At 48.0% G+C, this 20,655-nt stretch overlaps 1 protein-coding gene across 9 annotated transcripts in view; it reads right to left on the bottom strand.

Moving 5' to 3' along the window:
- The window catches only part of CALN1 (calneuron 1), a 732,697-nt gene that overhangs the window by 663,474 nt on the left and 48,568 nt on the right, over nucleotides 1-20,655 (bottom strand). The window contains exon 2 of one of the 9 annotated variants that reach the window (XM_073012660.1): nucleotides 3,392-3,905. The exons of the other annotated variants lie outside the window; for them this stretch is intronic. The gene's annotated coding sequence lies outside the window, so the exon portion shown is untranslated. The remainder of the gene's footprint in view (nucleotides 1-3,391; nucleotides 3,906-20,655) is intronic. 9 annotated transcript variants of the gene reach the window in all.

Raw genomic sequence — 20,655 nt, 5'->3', positions numbered from 1 at the left:
CAGTGAGCAGAGATCATGCCATTGCACTCCAGCCTGGGTGACAGAGTGAGACTCCGTCTCAAAAACTAAATAATTAAATTTTTAAAAAATTGTTAAATCAATGGCTCTCCCCGGTAGGTACTAAGTGTCTCCACACAAATCAACTTACTCTTTTTTAATGGATTGATCCATTGATAGACTCGTTCTACACCCCGGAGTAGCAGTTGAAGCTCCTCTTTCCATTCACAGCAGTTCTCCCCTTTCAGAGTCTCTTCTCTTCTTCAAAGCATGAAAAAGAGGAAGTAGCACATGAAGAGGGAAGGCTGCTAGCAATCAGAATGGCTCCCGGGGCACTCCTGGAGTCCACAGGCACCCGGTACAGGTTCCAGTGCAGGAGACAATTTTTTTTTTAGTACAGTTCAAATTTCCCCACAAATGGATCTATCTTAATCCAAATTTATTACAGTTATGAGGCTCTTTGATCTAACTGACTCAGCTGTATTTCTTAAGTAAACTGAGTGAGAATTGGTTTTGCTTAGTCATTAAAAACCACCTATGTTGAAAGTTACGTGTCCACAGACTGGCATGTATTCATTCAATAAACTTTTATGTTGCTTCCGCACCATGCCAGTCCCTGTGCTAGCTTTTGAGAGAGACAGAGTGACAGGGAGGAGGCCATCCCTGCCCTCAGAAAAGGCACAGTCTAGCAGTCAGTACAGGGGTCACTGAAACTATTTAAATGGTCCAATCCTTTGTGTTAATGTTGATTTAATTCAAGGCAGATGCAGTTGAAAGAAGAGATGCTCCTTTACACCAGCTACTTACACAGACTTTAGCTAAATGACTCCATTTAATCCCGACAATGCTACCATATTACAGACAGAGAAACTGATGTGCAATGAGATTAACCAGCAGCCCAGGCTACCTGCTCTTGTGTGGTGAAGCTGAGACTCCAATGAAGGTCTGTCGGTCCCGAAAGGCCATGCCTTTCCCACCACCCTGTAAGCTAAGAGCCCACCACGGCCAATAAAGAAATGTCAACAGACTACAGAACTACACAAAGTTGCCAGATCTAAGCAAACTCCCCTGGGACCTGTTTACAGCTTCTTGAAACCAGCAGCCATCAGTGAATTAAACACACACACACACACACACACACACACACACACACACACACACCATTAAGTTGAAAAGAAAATTTGACACAAAGAAACAGTCTACTTAATTAGTTATTGTTAATAGGCCCCAGCTGGTACAAAAACACAGTTAGTGACATCTATTTCAAGCCTCTTTTGGCTTCCCTTAGAAAGTAAAAGAAGGGTGTTGACCTTTGGGCCACCAGGCAACAGAGGAAGAGGTGCCTATAGCTGTGTGGATGAACCTTCTCCACTGAATGGTCTGTGACCTCAAGGAACTCACCCGGCTAACCATGGCCTCAGTCCGCTTCTATCCTCAGCTCCAGGAGAGAACCTGACCCTCACAGACCAGCTGACAGCACGACTTTTAAAAAGGACCTCGGCCAGGCGCGGTGGCTCACGCCTGTAATCCCAGCATTTTGGGAGGCTGAGACGGGTGGATCACGAGCTCAGGAGATTGAGACCATCCTGGCTAACACGGTGAAACCCCGTCTCTACTAAAAATACCAAAACATTAGCCAGGCGTGGTGGCGAGCGCCTGTAGTCCCAGCTACTGGGGAGGCTGAGGCGGGAGAATGGCGTGAACCCGGGAGGCGGAGCTTGCAGTGAGCTAAGATCTGGCCACTGCACTCCAGCCTGGACGACAGAGAGACTCCATCTCAAAAAAAACAAAAAAACAGAAGGACCTCAAACCTCCAACGCCACCCTCCCGGAAGCCTCCTCCCTTTAACCAGCGCGACCAAGGCCTCCATACTGAGTTTCTGTTTACAGGAAACATCTCTCCCGGGGTTACTTCTTCAGAATCTTTAAATCAACCACACAGATCCACCGATGGGCATGGGGATAAGAATTCTTTCCATCAAGAGCTTCACTCATAAGCTCTGAATGGTCTCTCCTAAACCAGAGAGTTTCTGCCACAGCGGAGAGTTTGATGATTCTGATCTTACAAAATGCATTGCACCTACAGTGTCTGGGAAGCAGACAGGCTGACTTCCGGGACATTCACCCAGAGAAAGTGCCCATCCTTGGCTGGGGGATTGCAAAGGGATTTAGCTGCAAACGCGGTAACTACCGTTCATGGAAACGGTTCAGGACTCTGCAGGCAATCACTTTGGGGGAAAATCCCTACTCACGTGAGCTGTGTTTTGGCTCAGATTCCTCTCAAGACTTGAACGGGGATGTTAACCATTCAGCATGTTTTAAAGCCCCTGGAAAATTCAGTACAAGCACTTTGCCTCCCAAGCTCCTCTCCCAGGTGGGGAATTGGAAGTCCTTAGAAGCACTGCTCCCAAGTCATACGAACCCATGCCCCGGGGACCCCCAGAGACGACTGTCACTCAGGCCAATGAAAATGCCTCCCTCTGCCCAAGTCTGACTTTCAGGGATGTCTGCGAAGTCGTGGCAAGCTGATGGAAAGGAAATCCTTCCTTTGGGTATGACTCGGGAATAGCATTTCACCCAGAAGTCACCCCGTGAGGGTCAAAAACAAATCAATGAAAGATTTGCAGATAGATGTTCTCTGAGCCCATGTACGATTTACACAATGCAACGTACAAAGAAGATAAATCTACTCCTTCTTTCTGCCAGGCTAGAGCAGATTCCTGAATCAAAACAACTCTTTGCCACAGAACCTGAGACTCGGCTAGAAGTGAGTTTCCTCAAAAGGCACAAGGGACAGGGTTAGGAATTCCTGAAATCACACAGCAAGCATTTGAAAGGAGAGTAAAGAGGAGGGGAGAATGAGGGCAGGGGCGGGGAGGGGGGACAGGTGTCAGCAAGATGTTCCTCCGGGACGATTTACAGGGAGAAAGTTGTATGGAATGAGTTTTCCAATAACATAGGAGCGCAGCCACACAGCCATGTTCCAACCGAGTGGCAGGGCATGGATTTGATAGGCAAGTCAAGTCAGGGTTATGCCCTTTTCATTATCTCCAAGGGGAAGGGACCCGGCCAGGAGGAAATGGTTTTGCATGAGCCAGAGCTGAAAGAAGCGTGTCTCCCCACTCCTCCAAACCACTTTGACAGCTGGGTGAAGCCAGGGCCAAAACAAACACGCCAGGAGCCACCGCCACCTCCAGATCTCCCTACCCCTCCCCTTCCTCCGAAACCCATCAAAACTTGATTCTGTCTCAACTAAACACAAGCTGAGAAATTGGAGAGGAGGAAGAGGGGAAGAGGAGAAGCAGAAAGGGGAAAGCAGGCAGCATCCATGCAGTCAGTTATATCATTGATTTAGAGCTACACAAGCTTCAGAGTGTCATCGGCAAGGGTCATACCTCCTGCTGATCTCGGGGGAAATTCTCCAAGATCCATGGCTGGGAGTTAAGGAGAATCTCTAAGCCATCAGGAAGGAGCAGGGCACTGCAGCTCCTCAGAATGATGGACCGGGGCGAGCTTTAATTAACAGGGTCTGATGCCTCTTCTTTTTTGGTAACTGAGCAGATTTAAAGGGCTAGAGTCCCAATTTGAAGGGTGCCAGTGCTGCTGCCGTGGCTGCTGCCGTGTCTGCTCTGGCTGCTGCTCCGGCTGCTGGGAAAGCTTCCTGCAGCCCTGTCACTCCAGCAAGAAAACGGGGCTGAGAAGGTGGAAAGTACAGCCAGAACCACCAGAGTCTCTCGGGCTGCATGGTTTGAATCGGAACCACAGGGCTGTGGACCCAGGCACTGCCTACCTTAGGAAGAACCAAGGTCCTGCTCTCTGTCTTCCAGACCGAGGGAAAGAGCTGGGCTCCGTGGAGGCAGGAGGCATCAGTGACACCCTCTTCAGACAAGGGGCTGCACGGGACACTGCCTGGGGAAAGTGGGAAACCTGGTCTGTACTGTGTGCTCCCCTCCTGAGAGCACTGCCACTTATGTAAGCTGCATGCACACACGCCTGCCCATTATACATACATACCCACCCAGGCATGCACACACCCCTGCCCATGCACAAACATGCCTGCCCATACATGTACATATACCTGCCCATGTACACACACCTGCCCATGTACACACACCTGCCCATGTACACACACCTGCCCATGTACACACACATGCCTGCCCATACATGTACACATATCTGCCCATGTACACACACATGCCTGCCCATGTATATGCATACACATTTCTATGCACACACATACCCACCATGTACACACACATTCCTGCCCATGCACACACATACACACACGCTTGCCCACATACACACACATGCCTGCCCAGGTACACACATGCCTGCTCATGCACACTCATATGCCTGCCATGCACACACACACACACGCCTGCCCATACCACACACACACACCTGCCCCGGTACACACGTCTGTCCGTACACACACTTAGATGCCTGTTCATGCACACACACACACACATCTACCCATGCACACATACCTACTTGCCTGCTTTCCAGACTTGTGCCTGCAGCCAGCTAGACACCCTGCCCCTAAGCCTGCATATTACAGGCAGATCACCAAGAGAAATAGTTGTGACACAGAGCATGGCCAGGAGAGGAACAGAGAAAGGTAGCCACAGGACTGAGGGGAAGAGCAAACCCACGTTGGGAGTTCCCAGCATCTCCGGCTGCCTTTGATAGAGCACGAATCTGTGTTAAGGACAGTTCCTGTGTCAGGGATAGAAGGCCAGCCTGAGACCCCCTTCCCATGCCGCCTCTTTTAACTTGTCCCAGCTTGAGCAGCTGCTGGTCCCTTTGTGAGCCTGTCTTGGCTAAGACCACGCCTCATCCTCACAATAGCTCATTGCACTTGGCATCCCATACTATGGAGTCGGTTTTTCGGTGATATTTCTTTAGTCAGTATGGTGGCACTTGCATGATCTTTTTTTTTCTTTGACACGGAGTCTCACTCTGTTGCCTGGGCTGCAGTGCTGTGGCGTGGTCTCGGCTCACTGCAACCTCCACCTCCCGAGTTCAGGCAGTTCTCCTGCCTCAGCCTCCCAAGGAGCTGGGACTACAGGTGCGTGCCACCACGCCCAGTTAATTTTTTGTATTTTTGGTAGAGACGGGGTTTCACCATGTTGGCCAGGCTGGTCTCAAACTCCTGGCCTCATGATCTGCCCGCCTCGGCCTCCCAAAGTGCTGGGATTATAGGCATGAGCCACCGCGCCCGGCCACATGATCTTTCTAATACCATTTCCCCCTCATAAGCACGCAAAATAAATCCAGCCAATTGGTGCTCAGAAGCCAGAGGTCTCCAGGGTACGTGCCTCGGAGTGAGTGTCGGGGTGTCCAGGAGGGAGCTGGGCTGTGGTGTCAAGAGTGAACCCCAGATCCCATCTCAGCTCTACTAAGAGCATGCATTGGACCCCCTTCCCCTTTTGAGCCTGGGTTTATAATTTAAAAATTAGACAGGGTTGAACTAAGCCAGTAATGCTCTTAACAGAAAGGGAAAGGAAGGAAAGGGATATATGGACTTTTAGAAAGCTCGTCAATTATCTCAGCCCCAAGGTTGACCAAATCTTCTTGGCAGATGGGGACGGCGCACTGCAGAGGACATGCCCTAAAAATCTTGAGAAAATCTGTGCAGGATCATCTGTAAGGACCTCAGAGTCAGTAAGGGATGCAGCGGGATGGCCACAATCTCCCAGATCCCAGTCACTCCACTGAGAAATGGATCCTGCACTGGGCCAGCTAAAACTGGCAATGTCACAAAGAGCGGGCTTTCAGCAAAATCCCTGAGCCTCCCCAGCAAACCTCCCTCTGTGCCCAGTTTACCCCTGCCTGGCTCACACCCTCAGATGCCCACAGCCCTCACCCCCACTAGCCGCAAAATCTTTGTCAGCAAAGAATCTGCTGTCAGGCCGGGCGCAGTGGGTCACACCTGTAATCCCAGCACTTTGGGAGGCCGAGGCCGGCGGATCACGAGGTCAGGAGATCGAGACCATCCTGGCTAACACGGTGAAACCCCGTCTCTACTAAAAAAACAAAAAATTAGCCGGGCGTGGTGGTGGGCACCTGTAGTCCCAGCTACTTGGGAGCCTGAGGCAGGAGAATGGCATGAACCTCAGAGCTTGCAGTGAGCTGAGATCGCGCCACTGCACTCCAGCCTGGGCGATAGAGCAACACTCCGTCTCAAAAATAAATAAATAAATAAATAAATCAAAAGAATCTGCCGTCAGCAATTTAGGCTGGACACTGTGGCTCACAGCTGTAATCCCAACACTTTGGGAGGCTGAGGAGGGAGGATCACTTGGAGCCAGGAGTTTGAGGCCAGGTTGGGCAACATAGCAAGATCCCATCTTTACAAAAAAGTTAAAAGCTAGCTGAACATGTTTGTGCAGGCCTATAGTCTCAGCTACTTGGGAGGCTAAGGCAGGAGGATCGCTTGATCACAGGAGTTCAAGGTTACCATCAGCCATGATGGTGCCACTGTACTCTAGCCTGGGCAACAGAGTTAGCTCTTGTCTTTAAAAATAAAAATAAAGAATCTGCCATCACTCATTCAGACATCAGTCACACGCAATTTCTTGTCCTCCATCTTCCGAGTAGATTTGCATATTGCTTCTTCTCTTCCCCTTAAAGAAAAGTGAGGGAAATGATGAGGTTGTAAGTAGGGGATGTACACCTGGCATAAACAGTGTCCACAGACTCACAATCCCAGAGCCCCCCAACCTCCAGCACCCAGTGGGGCATCTCCAAGTAAAGTGGACTCAGGTCAACAGAGGATGGCACAGCACAGATGGCCAACAAGGACTACATGATGAGGAATTGTCTGGAAGGGAGTTCCAAACACTATTCGTACTATGTCCTCCTCAAATCTTTGGGTCTCTTTCTGCTTTTTCATTAACGAAATCAAGCCCCAGCAAGGCATGGTGGCTCACGCCTGTAATCTCAGCACTTTGGGAGGCTGAGGTAGGCAGATCATTTGAGGCCAAGAGTTTGAGACCAGCCTGGGCAACGTGGCAAAACTCCATCTCTACTAAAAATACAAAAATTAGCTGGGCATGGTGGTGCATGCCTGTAATCCCAGCTACTTGGGAGGCTGAGGTAGAAATCACAACACTGCACTCCAGCCTGGGCTACAGAGTGAGACTCTTTTTCAAAATAAAAATGAAAATAAGAATAAAATAAAGCCCTAATTTATTTTGAGATTGGAGGATACTCGCATGGGGCAAGAGCAGTGGCCTCAACTCTGCCCTTTTTCCAGTCCCTTAGAGTTCTCTCAATCATGTCCCCATAGTTGCCACCATGACGGCCTGGTGGAAGTTCTGTGCCCAAGGATGCTACAGTTCACATCTTCCCCCAGCTTTCTCCATAATTCCTCAGAACAGAACTCAGACCAGGCAGAAGGAGGAGGAGGAGGAAGAGAAGAAAGGAGAAGGAGAAGAAGAAGATAGAGAAGGAGAAGGAGAAAGAGAAGGAGAAGGAGAAGGTGGAGGAGAAGGAGGAGGAGGAGGAGGAAGAAAAGGAGAAGGAGAAGGAGAAGAAGAAGAAGAAGAAGAGGGGGGAGGAGGAGGAGGAGAAGGGGGAGGAGGAGGAGGAGGAAGAGGAGGAGGAGGAGAAGAAGAAGAAGAAAAGAGAAGAGGGAAGGGGGAAGGGGGAAGAGAGAGAGAGAGAAAGAAAGAAAGAAAGAAAGAAAGAAAGAAAGAAAGAAAGAAAGAAAGAAAGAAAGAAAGAAAGAAAGAAAGAAAGAAAGAAAGAAAGAAAGAAAGAAAGAAAGAGGCCGGGCGCAGTGGCTCAAGCCTGTAATCCCAGCACTTTGGGAGGCCGAGACGGGTGGATCACGAGGTCAGGAGATCGAGACCATCCTGGCTAACACGGTGAAACCCCGTCTCTACTAAAAAACACAAAAAACTAGCTGGGCGAGGTGGCGGGCGCCTGTAGTCCCAGCTACTCGGGAGGCTGAGGCAGGAGAATGGCGTGAACCCGGGAGGCGGAGCTTGCAGTGAGCTGAGATCCCGCCACTGCACTCTATCCTGGGCTACAGAGTGAGACTCCGTCTCAAAAAAGAAAAGAAAAGAAAAGAAAAGAAAAGAAAAGAAAAGAAAAGAAAAGAAAAGAAAGAAAGAAGAAAGAAAGAAAGAAAGAAAGAAAGAAAGAAAGAAAGAAAGAAAGAAAGAAAGAAAGAAAGAAAGAAAGAAAGAAAGAAAGAAAGAAAGAGGGAGGAAGGAAGGGAGAAAGGAAAGAAGGAAGGAAGGAAGGAAGGAAGGAAGGAAGGAAGGAAGGAAGGAAGGAAGGAAGGAAGGAAGGAAGGAAGGGGAAGAAAGAGGAGGAGGAAGAAGAGAAAAAGAAGAAGAAAAAAAGAAAGAAGGAGGAGGAGGAGGAGTGGGGGAAGGGGGAGTAGAAGGAGGAGTTGTGGAAGGGGAGGAGGAGGAGGAGAAGAAAAAACTGCAAATGGTAACCTGTCCAAAGACAAGAATTCAACTCTCCTGGCGTCCCTATGGTCCTGTGGGTTGGTAAGATGTCCACAGCATCCACCACCAGGGAGTACCCTCACGTCTACCCTGACCTCTCAACTGCCAAACAGGAGAAACCAAAACCCAGAGAGAAAGGCGGTCCCTCAGCTCCTGCCTACGGTTCACCATTGGCACCCCTTTGGCCCACAAGATGATCTGCCCTGTCGCCGGTGACTGACAAGTCATGGACAAATGAGAAACTCTACCTTGTTTATTTCTGGCACATCTTTGCGTTACGTATTTGTCATTTATTACATCAAATTAACCTATCAAGAAGAAAAAATATTCCAAATCTAATTTTAGATGTGGTGAATTAAAAAAAAATGTCAGGGGCAACTAAGAAACTGTATTTTGGGGTTGGGCGCAGTGGCTCGTGCCTGTAATCCCTCATCTCAGCACTTCGGGAGGCTGAGATGGGAAGATATTTGAGCCTAAGAGTTTAAGGCCAGCCTGGGCACCCATCTCTATTTACAATATATTTTTTAAAGGAAAAGAAACTTCACTTTGGGAGAATTGAATGGAATGCCAGCACAGCAAAGGACTATGGATGATTTGCATATTACCATTCTGCTTGTTGTCTGATTATGTTAGGTGTGTTAGGAAAATGTCAATATGCTTTACGAATATTTTGGAACTTGGATGGGGGAGGTTATTACAGAACTGCAGGGCTTTAATTCAGCTCTCAACTCACTCCTTGTGGGGTCTCTGCTCTGATCTCATTCCCATCTGCAAGAGTGGTAGTTTGGATATTTGTCCCCTCCTAATCTCATGTTGAAATGTGACCCCCAATGTTAGAGATGGGGCCTGGAGTAAGGTGTTTGGGTTATGGGGGCAGATCCCTCATGGATGGCTTGGTGCCCTCCTTGTGATAATGAGTGGATTCCCATTCTATTCATTAACAAGAGATTTGATTGTTAAAAAAGAGCCTGGCACCTTCCTTCCTCCTCCTTCTCTCTCTCTTTCTCCCTCTCACCACTTGATGGCTGCTCCCCCTTCACCTTCTGCCATGAGTAGAAGCTTCCTGACAACTCACCAGAAGATGTTTGTGCCATGTTTCTTACACAGTCTGTGGAACTGTGAGCCAAATAAACCTCTTTTCTTTATAAATGACCCAGCCTCAGATATTCCTTTACAGCAGTGCAAAACAGACTAATTCAAGGAGCTTAACTTTATTGAACCTCTAAGAGATAAGCTTATCAGAATAGAATCCAGGAGGCCTAATGTCTGTTTAAGGTGGGAGTGATTTTTGTGGAGCTTCAAAATTGGCCTCTATGTAAATCTGGTTTTGTGTTGATTACTTCCCATTGCCCCCTAGCTCCAGGATACCACAGAGACTCTGCAATAGGGGTGCCAGGTTCCCCAGACCACAATTACGAGTGCTCCTACCTGCTGGCTTCCTGTTAGATTCAGCCAAAGGAGGACTCAGGAGATGGGAAGGCAAGGAGGAAGGAAAGCAGCCGAAAGTTTACTCAAGCCTCCAGCAAGCTTTGGTGCTGCTAATGCCAGCCTCACTGCATCCCTGAGAGGTCCAGCCCTTCCTAAGCCAGGCAAACCACATCTTCCTTTTCTTTCCCCCAGCCCTAGTGGTAGTAGTAATGCAGGGCAAGTGAACCCCAGAATTGGGACTTAGGCTGGAAGTTTCTCAGCTTCACTCAGGAAAGAATTCAAGAGCAAGCTGATGGCAGAAGAAAACAGCTTTATTGAGGGGGCAGTGGTATAGCACCATGGCTGCTCCTGCAGAGCAGGGCTACCCCACAGATAGTGTGTGGAGAGTAGCAGCTCAGGGGCAATGCAGCAGTCATATTTATATACACTTTTAATTACATGCAAATTAAGAGGTAGGCTATTCAGAAGTTTCTAGAAAAGGGGTAGTAACTTCTTCATTGCCCTGGAAAGGGGTGGTAACTTCTGGATGCTGCCATGGCAATGGTAAACGGTCATGGTGCTGGTGGGCATGTCTTACGGAAAAAGGATTCAGGTGCCTCTTCCCTGTTTCAGTCAGTCTTCAATCTGGTCCACAGTCAAGTCCCACCTCCTATCTCATTAGCTACTCTTGCAATTACAAATCTCTGGGTTTTTTCAGCTTTCCAGTTCCTGTGCAACTAATCATCTGTATGAAATGCCATCTGCTTGAAACATCTCATGTGGATTTTGTTTTCCTGACTGGACAAAAATTTTCCTTGGAGATCCCAGATCGGAGCGTTCTCATAGCCATGGTGCAGCCCTAATCAGAATAGCTGGGCACAGACAATGCACGTTAGAGTATAAATGTCAACATGGAACCATGAAAGGAATTATAAGAGAGAGTGAAGTTTTAAGATCACTCCTTAAGTTGGAGCCCGTTGGCACGTCCTTGTATTACATATTTGTCATTTATTAAACCACATTAGCATATCAAGAAGAAATAATATTCCAAGTCTAATTTTAGATGTAGTGAATTCACAACCAAAAAAAAATATTCATGGACAACTAAGAAACTTTGCTTTGGGAGAATTAAATGGAATACCACCCCAGCTTATTACCTAACTGTGTTAGGTGTGTTAGGTAAATGTCCCTACATTTTACTATTATTTATAGAACTTGGTTAGTGTAGGTTATTAAGGAATTGGAAGGCCTTAATTCAGCTCTCAATTCATCGTCTGTGGGATCTCTGCTCTGAGAACCACGCAAAGAATAGAGGAGCCCCAGGCAGTGCCTGGAGAAGCTGCCCTAGGCTACGAGGCCTAAGAGATGACTCTGGTGTCTCCACTGGGAGGAGGGAGAGACCACTAGGGGTGATGAGACCTGGAAAGCAGGCCTGATCAGACACCCACCAGACAGAGAGAGAGAGGGCAGCTGACAGAGGCCAGCTTCAAGTAATGAATGCCCTGTCCCAAGTGGGACAGTCCCACTGGGCTGTCTACCAAAAGACAGGAAGATCAACAAAATGACCAGCTGTGAATGGCAATGAACTTTCTGACACAGACCCCAGACCCTGCCACTAATCCAGGTCCCAGTTCAGGTCAGGGATTCACAAGTTCTCCTCCTTATAGAAAGCGATTGGCAGAAAGGCAAAAGCCCAGAGAACGAAACAGAAGTATTCCTTCATTACAGGAAGGAGCAAAAATGTGGGGAGAGGAAGAAAAGCATCTTTGCAACACTTCAGATCATCGTCCTACCTCTCTGCACTCTTCCAGCACACCACATCAAATGTGATTTATTTGTGCTATCTTAGAAATCCGGTCCTCAGCTGTCTCCTCCTCTGCTTTCCCACTGCTGCTGGCTTCAGTTAAGCCCTATTGATCTCTTCTCCGGTCTCTCTCTCTTTTTTTTTTTTTTTTTGAGATGGAGTTTCACTCTTATTGTCCAGGCCGGAGTGCAATGGCATGATATCGGCTCACCGCAACCTCCACCTCCAGAGTTCAAGCGATTCTCCTGCCTCAGCCTCCCGAGTAGCTGGGATTACAGGCATGCGCCACCATGCCTGGCTAATTTTGTATTTTTGGTAGAGATGGGGTTTCTCCATGTTGGTCAGGCCGGTCTCAAACTCCCGACCTCAGGTGATCCGCCCACCTAGGCCTCCCAAAGCGCTGGGATTATAGGCGTGAGCCACCACCCGGCCTCTGCTTTCTTACAAGAAATATCTGGCTGGGCGTGGTGGAGTGCACCTGTAGTCTCAGCTACTCTGAAGGCCAAGGCGGGAAGATCACTTGAGCCCAGGAGTTTGAAGCTGCAGTGAGCTATGATCGCACCACTGTGCTCCAGGCTGGGCAACAGAGCAAGACCCTGTTTCTAAAAAAAATATATGTATGTATGTGTGTGTGTGTGTATATGTGTGTGTGTGTATATATGTGTGTATATATAATACATAAACATATATTTTATATATATATATCTTTTTTTTTTCTCAATGAATCCCCTACCTCCATTCATTCACAAATAATACCCCACATCCTATGACTCAGTGACAAACGAGGGAGATAAAGCCCTCTTGGAGCTCAGGAGCTGGCAGGAAAGACAAACTTCAATCAATTGCAAAGGAGCACGAGTGTGTAAAGCAAGAAATGTACAGTACAGCCCCTGGTTCTCATCGTGAGGACTGAGTTACTCCAGGGACGTGGAGGAGGCTCCTGAGATGGGTGTTGGTGACACTGGAACCTGGAAGATAATAGGTGTTGATGAGGTGATAGAGGAGAGATTGCTCCTGACCAACAGAATGGGCTCCAGGACTCCTAGGCTCCAAGCAAGGGGGAAAAGCCAACATCGATCAAGGGGAGAGACCAGTCAAGGTCAGGCAGGAGAAGTAAGCAAGAGATAGTCATGAGGCTATGAACTTGACAGTGAGGGAGAGGGGAAGCCACTATAGGGTTAAGTCATCTTAACATGATGAGGTCATGCCTGTAATCCCAGCACTTTGGGAGGCTGAGGCAGGCAGATCATGAGGTCAAGAGATCGAGACCATCCTGGCCAACATGGTGAAACCCCGTCTCTACTAAAAATACAAAAATTATCTGGGCATGGTGGCACGTGCTTGTAGTCCCAGCTACTTGGGAGACTGAGGCAAGAGAGTCGCTTGAACTTGGGAGGCAGAGGTTGCAGTGAGCCGAGATCGCGCCACTGCACTCCAGCCTGGTGACAAAGCAACACTCAGTCTCAAAAAAAAGAGACATGTACCATTATAAAGGATCCTTCACAGCTGGGCTCGTTGACTTGCACCTATAATCCCAGCACTTTGGGGGGTCGAGGTGGGAGGATTACTTGAGGCTAGGAGTTCTAGGCCAGCCTGGACAACACAGTAAGACCCTGTCTCTACAAAAATTAAAAAATAAATAAATAAATAAGCCAGGCATTGTGGTGCATGCCTGTCATCCCAGCTACTCAGAAGGCTGAGGCAAGGGGCTTGCTAGAGCCCAGAAGTTCAAGGCTGCAGTGAGCTATGATTGCATCACTGCACTCGAGCCTGTGAGACAGAATGAGACCCTATTTCTAAAATAATAATAAATATATACAAGATCCCTCAGCCAGGCATGGTGGCTCATGCCTCTAGTCCCAGCACTTTGGAAGGTCGAGGCTGGCAGACTGCTTGAGCCCAAGAACTCAAGACCAGTCTGGGCAACATGACAAAACCCATCTCTACAAAAAATTAGCCAGGAGTGATGGTGTGCACCTGTAGTCCCAGCTACTTGGGAGGTTGAGGCACGAGGATCACCTGAGGCCAGGAATTTGACATTGCAGTGAATTGTGATTGTGCCACTGTACTCCAGCCTAGGAGAGTGGAGTGAGACCCTGTCTAAAAATTACTCAAGTAAGTAATGAGGGAAACATTTTTTTCTTTTTTTCTTTTTTTTTTTTGGAGACAGTTTCCTTCTTGTTGCCCAGGCTAGAATGCAGTGACACAATCTCAGCTCACTGCAACCTCCGCTTCCTGGGTTCAAGCGACTCTCCTGTCTCAGCCTCCTGAGTAGCTGGGATTACAGGTGTGTGCCACCATGTCCAGCTAATTTTTTGTATTTTTAGTAGAGACATGGTTTCACCATATTGGCCAGGCTGGTCTCGAACTCCTGACCTCAGGTGATCCATGGCTTCATCTTTTTAACATGCAATACATTTGTTTCTCATAGCGTTTGGAATAAAAATCAAACTCCACAGTCTGCCTTAAATGCACTTTCATAAGCTGCTGTCACCAAATGACCATTCACCACTTTCATCTCCTTCCAGCTCCCGTTGAAAGCATGTGGTCTCCAGCTACATGAAACCATTCGCAACTCCCAGAAGAGGTCAGCTGTACATACCTTGGGGCCTTAGAGAGTGCTGTTCCTCCAGCCTGGAATGCCCTTCCTTGCCGCCCTAGTGAACACCTACATATCCATCAAGGCCCTACTCAGATGTCACATTCTCTGGGAGACCTTATCCCGAGGATCACCTTTCCCTCTTCCTCCTCCTTCACCCAGGGAGAGAGGGGTACCTATTCCGCTGAAGCAGTCACCACACTGCATAGCCATTCATCCTCCCACAGGACTGTCCCCCACTCTTTAAAGGTGGTGTCCCTCCATAAGCGGCCAGTGGCCCTTACTACCTTCTTATTCTTTCTTTCTTTCTTTTTTTTTTTTTTTTTGTTTGAGACAGGATCTCACTCTGTGCCTCAGGCTGCAGTGCAGTGGTGCAGTCATAGCTCACTGCAGCCTCGACCTCTCAGGCTCAAGTGATCCTCCCACCTCAGCCTCCTGAGTAGCTGAGACTACAGGTATGCAGCACCACGTCTGGATAATGTTTGTATTTTTTGTAGAGATAGGGTTTTGTCATGTTGCCCGGACTGGTCTCAAATTTTGGGCTCAAGCAATCTTCCCCACCTTGGCCTCTCAAAATGCTGGGGTTACAGGCATGAGCCACTGCACCCAGCCACCTTCCTATTCTTAGTGCCTGGCACAGAGTGGCCTCACCACAAATTCTTATTAAAATGAAAATTGCTTATACATATATTTAATATACTTATATATTTAATATATAATATATTTTATTTAATATATTATATAATACACAATATATTATATTTAATATATGATATAATATTTAATATATGATATATAATATATTTATATATAAATATATATTTGTTTGTTTTGCATTTTTTAGGGGTTTTTTTCTTTTGTTTTTTTTGTTTTGTTTTGTTTTGAGATAGAGTCTTACTCTGTCGCCCAGGCTGGAGTGCAGTGGCACAATCTCAGCTCACTGCAACCTCCGTTTCCTGGGTTCAAGCGATTCTCCTGCCTCAGCCTCCCGAGTGGCTGGAATTACAGGCATGTGCCACCACTCCTAGCCAAATTTTGTATTTTTAGTAGAGATGGGTTTTCACCATGTTGGCCAGGCTGGTCTCAAACTCCTGACCGCAGGTGATCTGCCTGCCTTGGCCTCCCAAAGTGCTGGGATTACAGGCATGAGCCGCTGTGCCTGGTCATATATTTCTATATTAACATGTGAAGTGAGCTTAGCTCCCTGGTGTAAAATGCGTGATTTTTCAACTTCACACCTGTGAAATTCTAATAAAATGTCAACAACCTGTAGCCACTAATGGCCTATAATCCAGGGACAGTCTGTCCAATATATAAATAGTTGTCTTATTTGTTAGAGTAATACACAAGTTACGATTTATTCATTTTTCTCATTTTCCTGACATTGCCAAAATTTTCTAGAGTTTTTTCACTGCATCTCTGCCTCCAGAAGCAAGCTAAGCTGGGCATGGTGGTGCAGGCCTTATAGTCCTAGCTATTCAGGAGGCTGAGGCAGGAGGATCACTTGAGCCCAGGAAGCTGAGGCTGCAGTGAGCTATGATGGTGCCTCTGCATTCCAGCCTGGGCAACAGGGTGAAATGCTGCGTCAAAAAAAAAAAAAAAAAAAAAAGGAGGCTAGACCAACCTAAATGTGGAAATAAAATGCCTCAGATGCAACTAGCCCTCCACTCATGCTCAAGAGTTGCTACGTCAAAGGAAATGTATATTTCCCAATTTAAAGAAATGACAACCCAACATGACACAACTTCCATGTGTATGGAATACAGGCGTGCAAGATACCAAGCCACCAGCTTCCGATAGCACCAAGGTCCAGTCTCCAACCTATAGCCTTCTCTCATTGTATGAGTCCATTTTGCATTGCTGTTAATATAAAGGCATACTTGGGGCTGGGTAATTTACAAAGAAAGGGAGTTTATTTGGTTCACGGTTCTGCAGGCTGTATTAGAAGTATGGAGCCAACATCTGCATCTGGGAAGGCCTCAGGAAGCTTCCATTCATGGGGGAAGGAAAAGGGGAGCCCGCATCACATGGCAAGAGAGGGAGGCTCTTTAAACCAGACCCTTTAAACAACCACATCTCGGCCGGGCGCGGTGGCTCACGCCTGTAATCACAGCACTTTGAGAGGCCGAGGCGGGCGGATCACAAGGTCAGGAGATCGAAACCACGGTGAAACCCCGTCTCCATTAAAAATACAAAAAAATTAGCAGGGCGCGGTGGCGGGCGCCTGTAGTCCCAGCTACTCAGGAGGCTGAGGCAGGAGAATGGCGTGAACCTGGGAGGCGGAGCTTGCAGTGAGCCGAGATCGCGCCACTGCACTCCAGCCTGGGGCACAGGGCGAGGCTCTGTCTCAAAAAAAACAAAAAAAACAAACAAACAAAAAACAAAAAAACAAAAAACCACATCTCATATGAACTAACAGAGTGAAATCTCACTCATTACCATGGGGACGGCACCAAGCCACCCATGAGGGATCCACCCCCATGACCCACACACTTCCCTGCAGGCCCCACCTCCAACACCGGGGAATCACATTTCAGCATGAGATTTGGAGGGGACAAACATCCAAACGGTGTCACTTATGAAGGTGGAAAGACATCCACTTCATTCTACAGGTAGGAAAATGGAAATGAAGTCCTTGGCCGGGCGCGGTGGCTCATACCTGTAATCCCAGCACTTTGGGAGGCTGAGGCGGGTGGATCACCTGAGGTCAGGAGTTTGAGACCAGTCTGGCCAACATGGCAAAACCCCGTCTCTACTAAAAATACAAAAATTAGCGGGGCACAGTGACAGGCGCCTGTAGTCCCAGCTGCTCAGGAGGCTGAGGCACAAGAATCGCTTGAACCCTGGAAGTGGAGATTGCAGTAGCCGAGATCACATGACTGCACTCCAGCCTGGGCAATAGAGTGAGACTCGGTCTCAAACAAAAGAAAATGAAGTCCTTACTGCCCCATGAGATTTCTGGGAATGCATGGGATAAATTGTATGTATCTTGAGTGAAGTCTCCCCTTGAGCACCAGGTCTAATTTCCTGTTGCTCAGTCCTTGTGTCCCATTCTCTGACCTATTGTGGTCAATTTTGTGGCCACATTTACTCAGTGGATGTGGCTTTGGGAGGTGCCCCCTATAGAGGTTTTGCTTCCCCCCATGGCAGGACAGAGGGCTTTTCCTTCGTGAATTACCCTGAGTCTGGGTTCAGCTCCATGGCTCTGAAGTTCAAGGTTTCGAAGGATTTGCAAATAGCAGAAACAGCACGTTCCAGCCATCCCTGATTCATTTCTCTCTCTCCAGCTTCCCCTCTCCTTCCTCCTTCCTTCTCTCCATCCCATTCCCTAGGCTGGCAGGTGGCACACCTATGCTGTAGAATATCTCATGAGGGGGCATGACAGATTGGAAGCATGAACAGGACCCGTGAAGGATACAAAAGTCAAAAAGTAACACATTCCTTTGACTGTGGGGAAAAAAGGAACAATTATACACTGTTGGTGGAAATGCAAAGTAGTTCAGCCCCGGTGGAAAACAGCATGGAGATTTCTCAAAGAACTGAAACAGAATTACTACCAAACCCAATCCCATTGCTGGCTGTCTACCCTGGAAAATAAATTGTTCTACTAAAAAGACACCTGTGTTTATGCGTTCATCGCGCCACTATGCAGCATAGCAAAGACATGGAATCAACCCAGTTGCCCATGAGTGGTGAATTGGATAAAGAAAATGTGTTATATATACACCATGGAATACAACACAGCCATAAAAAAGAATGAAATCATGTCCTTTGCAGCCACATGGATGCAGCTGGAGGCTGTTATCCCAAGCAAGTTAACGCAGAAACAGACAACCAACAACCACATGTTCTCACTTGTAAGTGGGACCTAAAAAGTGGGTTCATGTGGACACAAAGATGGGAATAATGGACCCTGGGGACTAAAGAGGGGAGCAGTTTGCTGCTCTAGCAACAAACCTGCACATGTATCCCTGGATCTAAAATTAAAATTCATATGGGTCAGGCGTGGTGGCTCATGCCTGTAATCCCAGCACTTTGGGAGGCCGAGGTGGGTGGATCACCTGAAGCCAGGAGTTCGAGACCAGCCTGGCCAACATGGTGAAACCCATCTCTACTAAAAATACAAAAAATTATCCTGGCGTGGTGGTGCGTGCCTGTAGTCCCAGCTACTCGGGAGGCTGAGGCAGGAGAATCGCTTGAACCTGGGAGGCGGAGGTTGTAGTGAGCCGAGATCATGCCACTGCACTCCAGCCTGGGTGACAGAGTAAAACTCCATCTCATAAAAACTAATAATAATAATAAATAAAAAACTATCTTTCTTTCTTTCTCTTTCTTTCTTTCTTTCCTTCCTTTCTTTCTTTCTATCTCTCTCTCTCTCTCTCTTTCTCTCTCTCTTTCTTTCTTTCGAGATAGAGTTCCACTCTGTCACCCAGGCTGGAGTACAGTGGCGTGATCTCGGCTGACTGCAACCTCCGCCTCCCAGATCTAAGCGATTCTCCTGCCTCATCCTCCCAAGTAGCTGGGACTACAGGCGGCACGACCACGCCAGGATAATTTTTTGTATTTTTAGTAGAGATGGGTTTCACCATGTCGGCCAGGCTGGTCTCGAACTCCTGGCCTCAAGTGATCGGCCAAACTTGGCCTCCCAATGTGCTGGGATTACAGGCGTGAGCCACTGTGCCCGGCCTGTTTTTCATGTTTTAAAAACTGTCATTCATGAGATCTATTCCCAGAGCACAAAAACCTTGGGACTCAGAAGCCCCCTCTAAATCCAAACAGGGGTGTGGGCTGTGTAGACACTGCTCACCATCTGACACAGCAGCGCAGGGAAGCCAAGAGGGATCCCCAGGTGAATTTCCCGGAGGTGATGAGCGGCTCCCAAGCAGCTTGATGGATGGCCTTGCTCTAGCCACTTGACCTTGGGCCCTAGCACAGCTGGCTGCACCATCTCAGCCTCTCTGAGCAGGGCCAGGGTCCTCTGGAGACGCATGTTGTAAGCAGCAACGTCATTTCCCTAAATCAGGCCACTGTCACTTGGCAAGGCCATTGACCAACGCTCGAAGGCCCCACTTTCTCTCTTATCTCAAAGCCCAAGGAGATGCCAAACCCAACAATAGTGTCATTGGCTTCTGAGAAAACAAATCAGTCAGACAAGCCTGTGGGTGCAAACACAAACTGAGTCTTTTATGAGGTGAATTGAGGCCATGTCCCCAGCCTAGACATCCCAGGTACCCCAGCTTCATACACAGAAAAGCCCACTGTGAAGAGAGAGCTGTGATCAAGCTAGAAGGTTTGGAAAAATGTGAGCAAAGTCAGGGTGTGAGGAACCACCAGCCGTCCCTGCAACCAGGCTCCTTCTGGTCAAGGGATGGGATCCTGCAGGGAGGCTTCAGCAGAGACCGGGGTGGGGGCTGCACTCACTCCTGCCCCCATCCCCAATCTACAATGCCCCTTATGTAGTTCACACCAACTCAGCCACTTGTCGTAATCCACTCTGAGTTGGGTCATAGTCCTTGCTAACTTACATGTAACTTACATACAACTATGCATGCTCATCACAGAAAATTAGAAAACACGACGGGCAATCTTTTGAAACGCCACCATCCGGGGATTACTATTGTTAACATTTATTTCGATCAGTTGCCAATAAGAGCCCAGCAAAAGCTTCATTTTACTCCCTGCTGCCTACTCCTTTACACAACTGTGATCATCACCGCCATTCTGGTGACTCTCTGAGCTCCGAGCCTCTCCCGCAGAGTCTAGCCTGGTGCACCCTGCCTGAAGAGCTAGCTGTGTGCTCAGCATCTCCTTGGAGGCTGAGATCAGTCCCCTCGTTTGCCTTTTCAGGCTTGAGAAGTCGCACATTTTTAGAAACTAAAGACCATTCAGAGCCAACTACAATTTCTTCCAACCACTCAGTGATCTCCAAGAATCCAGCTCAAAGGGGAGTGAGGGAGGTCCCTATAATGTTAAAGAGAACTAAAGGACAAAAAAAATGAAAGGGGCCGGGCGCGGTGGCTCACACCTGTAATCCCAACACTTTGGGAGGCCGAGGTGGGCGGATCACCTGAGGTTGGGAGTTTGAGACCAGCCTGACCAACCTGGAGAAACCCCATCTCTAGGAAAAATACAAAAGTAGCCGGGCATGGTGGCGTGTGCCTGTAATCCTAGATACTTGGGAGGCTGAGGCAGGAGAATCACTTGAACCCGGGAGGTGAATATTGTAGTGAGCCGAGATCATGCCATTGCACTCCAGCCTGGGCAACAAGAGCGAAACTCTGCCTCAAATAAATAAATGGACCTGGGATTGCTGAATCTGAATTGACTGGGACTGGGACAGGTTTCATCTCTCACCAAGACCCTACCTAGCTGTTAGTTACAGCA

Source organism: Chlorocebus sabaeus, chromosome 28, assembly GCF_047675955.1.
Source record: "Chlorocebus sabaeus isolate Y175 chromosome 28, mChlSab1.0.hap1, whole genome shotgun sequence".
NCBI lineage: Eukaryota > Metazoa > Chordata > Mammalia > Primates > Cercopithecidae > Chlorocebus > Chlorocebus sabaeus.
This window is presented reverse-complemented; position numbering and strand designations above follow the sequence as displayed.